This window comes from Tupaia chinensis, unplaced genomic scaffold (assembly GCF_000334495.1).
Source record: "Tupaia chinensis unplaced genomic scaffold, TupChi_1.0 Scaffold000495_1, whole genome shotgun sequence".
Taxonomy (NCBI): Eukaryota; Metazoa; Chordata; class Mammalia; order Scandentia; family Tupaiidae; genus Tupaia; species Tupaia belangeri.
In genome coordinates, this window is record NW_006160007.1 from 1,921,082 (window position 1) to 1,927,081 (window position 6,000).

General features: G+C 35.4%; 1 protein-coding gene across 2 annotated transcripts in view; it reads right to left on the reverse strand.

Annotated features, from left to right (window-relative positions):
- MAP2K4 (mitogen-activated protein kinase kinase 4) overlaps positions 1-6,000 on the reverse strand; it is a gene marked incomplete at its 5' end in the record, with an annotated part of 137,582 nt that overhangs the window by 52,356 nt on the left and 79,226 nt on the right.

Consider the following 6,000-nt stretch of genomic DNA (forward strand, 5'->3'; position numbering starts at 1 on the left):
CAACTCATGGAGTCAGCATGAAGGACAGCACAAACCTGTGGAAGAAAACCTAAAAATAAAGGAAAAGAGGGCTCTTGTTGTCTCTTCCTAAGCTAAAAGGAACCTCCTCTGTACACTGCAGACCTGTGACATATTCATAGCCAAGCTGTACAACAAATTCTCTGCACATTCCTAAGAGGTTGCCAGAAAACATCAGTATCCCCTCCCACAGAGGAACAGTAGAGCACACAGAGGTATCGAAGGGACAGTTCCCACTGCACTAAGGAGACAGAAAAGAATCAAGCTCAGAAACTGCAAACCATTAATGATGGAATTATACTTTAACATCAAAGCATGCAAACAATTTCTGTTCTCATAAAAGATGTCACAATGTCACACTGCACCACTGTGCACAATACATATAGCACATACTTACAAGGCAAGTTAGTATCAAAAAATACACAAGGTGGCATTTTGTCTTCCAAAGACTTCGAAGTATTTGTCCTCAATGTTCTTGAAAGGGATGAAGGCAGTCAATTAAATTCTTGATTTTACAGAAGAGAAGCCAGAGGCACAGAGAAATACAAAAGATGTATTCCGTGTGACATGAGAATAAGCAGTTGTTTAAGGAATAGAAATAAGTAGGTTCTCTCAGTTTCATTTTTTGACACTAAATGAGGAATTCCACATACTCCAAATAAAAACAAATTTAATTTTGTTACTTAAGATTTACAGCTTCCTAGCTATAGCATTTCATAGTAAATAAAATTTGTTAACTGGCATCTATCTTATGGATACATTTAAAGCATTTACATTAACTATCACTACCTAGATAAACAAGGAAAAAACCTTTAGTATTTAACTGGTTTTTTATCTTTAATAAAAATAAATAGAAATAAAACAAGACTAGTTCCGCTAAAGTTAAAAAAAAAAAAATCTCCCTTTGGGGCCAGCAGGTGACATGGCAGTTAATGCGCTGGACCCCCACGTGGTCTACCATGGTTCAAGTCCTGGACCGCTTTCTCTTTTTCTCTTTCTTTCTCTCTGGCTCAATTAAATAATAATAATAAATTAAATTAAAAATTCTTTTTAAGAATTCTCTTTCTCTGCCCCTCATTTCTATATTTTCAAAACTTGGGAATTAAGAAATCCTTTTGGAGCCAACAGGTGGCATAGTGGTTAAGATGCTGGATTCCCACATGGCTGACCATGGTTAGAGTCCTGGACCTGGCAGCTTGACAATCATGCTAAGCACATGTGAGTGTACGCCCAAAATCCCAAGAGAAGAATAGAGGAGAAGGGATTGCAGCGTTGCCATCTTTCGGGAGGGTGAATTCTTATTTTTCCTCTCTATCTCCAGTGAGCACACGTACTCTATGGCCAAAACAAAAAAAAATGAAACAAAAATCCTAAAAAAATTCTTTTTAATAAAGTCAAAACAATTCAGAAATGTGATTTATATTTATTTAAAACATGACAATAATTTTAATGAACATTTAATTACTTATTCCTGTTTTTAAAATGTATTTTAAAAGAGTGGCTATAAAAAACTAATTCAAGAAGGTAATACTTTTTCTTACAGATTTTCATAATCCCTCCATATATCTAAATTTAAAACAAAGAGCTGGTAATTAGAGACATTCAGAGAATAAAAATCAAATGACTCTTTGGCTGAGGAAGATTCCCACCTACTAGTTACATACTTCTATTAAAAGGTTAAACCATTTTAGGTATTTTTTTTCTATCTTTATTTGTATGGATATATTAGCAAATGTAAACATACTAACAAAGATAATATACTAACACTTAAAAAACATTACTTTAAAGATGTCCTCTTTGTTAGTTTATATTTTTGATTCTCTAAACTGGTTATGCATTTTTCTAAATTTATATTTATACAAATTATTTTTCAACTCTTGGAAAACATATTAGAGTCAAAAACCTCAATAACTGTCAATGTCAACTGACTCTTGCAACCAACTTCCAAAAACTTCACTATAGCTACCAAAAGTCAACATGCCGCTATTATACAGGACAGGAGGCCTAACTGAATCCCAGCATCTAGTAAGTATCTAACACTGTGACAATCCATGACAGAACTGTTATTAGCCAGAATGGAGAGAGAACTCCTGACACAGCTCTAACCTTTGAGATCATCAGCATGGCAGGAAAATCTATTCATCTGTAATATATTCTATAATGCCACTTTTAGTACAAAACAGAACACAGAGTGGCCTGATGGTCTGCTGGTCCAACATGAAATTCACTGTCCTCCTAAATACACGTCAACGGATTAACACCTACTCGTGCTCTCTGAACATTTTGTCCAAATACCTCCCAAGAGTAGATGTTGATATTCCATCTCAATTGTCTGAGACAGAACAAGTACAGATAACTCTCAAGTAAACTAAAGTTTTTGGATCAGATTGTAACATTTATCTTAATAAACCCATCTAGCCCCAAAGACCTGCAGGACCCCCAAAAATGGGATTAACCTTAAGCACACACCTACAATAGCAGTAACTTCAAATGAAAGATTTTAATTCAATAACTCAATAAATAATTCAATATGAAGAACAACTAACAATAATCAATAATTGAAATTAAAGAATGCTTACTAACAAAAGTCACTACCAGGAAAAGTTTTTTAAATACAACATCAAAATAATTATTTATGGGAAACATTTCTACCATTTAAAATAAGTAAGGTCAGGATCTCCTACTATGAAAGGAATATAACTATCTAAAAGGGAACACATGGCAGTAAGAACACCCCTTCCCTTTATGAAGTTGTCCTCAATCAAGGGCACAGAAAAGAAGTGCAAAGGTGAAGTAACTACATTGCTCGAAATTCTTTTGTAATCACGACATTCAGAAATCAAATCTGATAAATGCGTTGAACTACAGAAAAACTTCATTCATTCATATAGTAAATTTAAAAGTTAGATAGGCTAATGTTTACTTGGTCAGCAAACCTATTCTATCATTAAAATGGGATAAAAAATCCACAGGAGATCATAAAATATTTTAAGAAAACTATCTCAAAAACATTTAATTTTAAAAAGTTTCATTTTGGGGGCCAGCTGGTTGCAAGGTGGTTAAGCTGGCTGGATCCCAATAGTCACCTGTGGTCTGAGTCCCAGACCAGAGGATGAAAAAACATGCAGGGCATGTGTGCATGCATGCCCAAAATCCAGAAAGGAGAGAGAAATGAAGATGGGATCAACAGGACCGTGATGTGAACCTTCTCCCAAAGAGCTTGCTTTCTTACTTTTCCTCCCTCTCTTCTTTCCTCTCTCTCCAGCAAGCACATGTACCCGCTAGCAAATTTTAAGAAGTTTCATTTTCATCTGAATATCAAAACTTCAAAATCATCTTTTCCCTTGTTATGGGGTAACTGAGCTCTTTTACCTGTTACTATCTTATTAACCTAGCTTAAATTATTACATGGTCTCAGGATAAACTAAATTGTATTTCTTGAATAGTTTCCAATAATGTAGACTATGTTCAGACTATTTCAAGTTTTACTTTATTTGGCACATAATATAAAGAAAACATTTAAAATAAACATAAGAATTACAACCCTACATATACAGTCAATTTTCCACAGTGGTCAAATTTACAAACATGAAGTTGAAATCATATACTAAAAACGATTGTCCAAATTTGTATTCAAGACTGTCTATATTTAGAATAAAGCTTCAAAAGCAGGTAAATGCCAAAAAATATAGAGCAGAAATGCTAAAAATCAATTCCATTAAGAGTCACTTACACAAGAGAAAAGGATAATTTAAATTTGCAATTCTTTGGATTTAGGACTACTTGTATGTATTATATACATGGTTCTAGTCCAATACAAAAATCTACAGAGCTTCCTTTTTCTAATATTTCAATCCAGCTCATGCTGCTGATGGAACAGTTTGCAAATTCAGTGACTGGGAGTTCTGATGGAACAGGCTCCAGGAATAGATCCAACAAACAAGCTAAAATTTTTCAGGTAGAAGAGCAGCTGATGTCATAACGGTTATATCGCTGGACTCTTACATGGCTGAACACAGTTTGAGTCCTGGACCTGGCAGCTTAAAACTCACATGAGTACATGTGCATGTGTGCCCAAAATCCTGAGAAGAGAGTGAAGGAGAAGGGGTTGTGGCATGATTTCTTGCTTTCTGTCTCTCTCTCTCTCCAGCAAGCACACACACCCTATAGCAAAAATCCCTCTCTTAAAAAAAAAAAAAAAATCAATTAGAACTATCCTCTTGCCCTCTCCTAGCCCATCACAAAACACACAACTACCCAGTCTTAGAATAGCCTCAAACACATAAATGGCCTATATCCCAAGAAGTTGTTAAAAGGTGTTTTCTTGTTTTCTTCCTTTTTTTTTGTACAACATAGCATCTAGAAGTCATTGGTAAATTTAAAAACTGACAATTTATACCTGTCCTTATGCAGAACACCTCAATTTTTAACAAGCTGAATTTAAGTTGTAAATAATCCCTTTACTGGTACCGACTATATAAAAGCCATGTAGTTCTAAATGTCCTCTAACTTTACACTCTGATATCCAAGGCAAATAACTTGTAACTACCGAACAACGTGTATGTGAAGAGGCACTCTAGGTATCTGATATCTCTTCTCACAGACAAGGTTTAGCCTTAGGTCCATGCTCAGCCAACCCTTCCTCCCACATGCAACTGGTTGGCATCAGGTATAAATAGTTAGAGATAAAACTAACATCACAGGGATGAAGAACTTTCAAGGAGATTAAGACACAGTGCTATTAGAAAGGAAAGAAACTAGCGAAACAAATAAAACTAAATTCACTAAAGAACTGGGGGTAGGAAAGACAGAGGAAGAAACAAAGAAGATGGATGGAAATAGGCGGTGTGTACTCTCAAGGAAAACTACTGGGTTGTCAGAAATGTCATGATGCACTTTTGCACTGAAAAAATATGTCATAACTTTTCCGACAATAATTTCTTCATTCTTATTTTACAAATGTGTGTTTGTGTGTGTGTATATATGTGTGTATTTACATATATAAAATGATCTAATCCAATCATAATTGTGACTTTTATTTCTGGTTTTCCCTTCTTTTCTAAATATATTCCCAGGGGTGAGGTGAGACAAGGAGCAATGTAGGAAAAGAAGTAATCACTATTAGGAAATAAGATTAAGGAGATTCAAATGTGCCAAAGAAAAAAGGAAGGAAGGCTGACAACATAATGGTCAACAATGGGATTATAGAGGAAGCCAAATCGAAAGGCTCATGGTATAGGCCTTAGGAGGCAAGTTACCCCAGAGCACTTTGTCCAGGCACTACATAAATACCTAGCTGATTCTGATAACGTTCCTTGCCACTCTGCCTGATTCAGAGTTGCCTCCTGTATCTCCATGTCAGAGTTCTCAAACATATCTTAGTTGATGGTTGTGTCCTGATGTGATCTGGGTCACCGGATCAACCCAGAGTTGTTTTTCTACCAGGTCAAACTATGCAAAAGGGTTAGGCAAATAACAATTTTTAACTATTAAACGACTTTCTGTGAAGAGGCACTGTAGGTTATCTGATCCCATCTTGCTACTCAAAAGACATAGAATGAAGACTGAAGACAAGACATATATGATCTGGATTAAAAATAGTAGCTCCACAGAGTGTATGGCAGATGTCAGTTCCTAGACTCTGAACAATCCACGCAAGAAGGATATGAGTCATTAGTAAACACATAGGAACCAAAAACTGAGGAGTCCAGGAACTGACTTGAGAAATCACTGGTAGAGCAGACAGACTTGAAATGGTAATGTAAGTAAATAAACTTACAAAATGACTTTCAAATCATAACTGATACTACTTCTGTTTTGTTTTGAAATGGAGAACACATATGAGTGAATTAGAGGAAGAAATGGAAAAACTAATGTGGAATGACCATCAGTCCTGTTTACAAGGACTCTAAATTCTCAAATGACAAATTCTGTCAGGTTTTATATAGCTCACCTGAGGGTCCAGTGTAACACAGAAAACTA